This window comes from Arachis ipaensis, chromosome B04, assembly GCF_000816755.2.
Source record: "Arachis ipaensis cultivar K30076 chromosome B04, Araip1.1, whole genome shotgun sequence".
Taxonomy (NCBI): domain Eukaryota; kingdom Viridiplantae; phylum Streptophyta; class Magnoliopsida; order Fabales; family Fabaceae; genus Arachis; species Arachis ipaensis.
Genome location: NC_029788.2, coordinates 5,409,645 through 5,409,960, shown reverse-complemented (window position 1 = coordinate 5,409,960; position 316 = coordinate 5,409,645).

The window sequence follows — 316 nt, the reverse complement described above, 5'->3', positions numbered from 1 at the left end:
AGGTGACACGCGCAACTTTCAACGATGTTTTGGACAAGATTCGGGGAAGGCTAGCTAGCTGGAAAGGAAGATTGCTTAATAAGGCAGGAAGACTCTGTTTGCTCAACTCGGTAGTGACTGCGATTCCTACTTATCGCATGCAAGTATCTCTCTTCCCTAAAGGGGGTAACTAATAAGATAGAATCCATGATGCGAAACTTTCTATGGAAGGGTCAAGCTGATGGTAGAGGCCTGAATCTAGTTAACTGGAAAGTGTTGGTCACTCCTAAGAAGTTTGGAGGTCTGGGAATTAGAGATCCCTTTTGTGCCAATATTG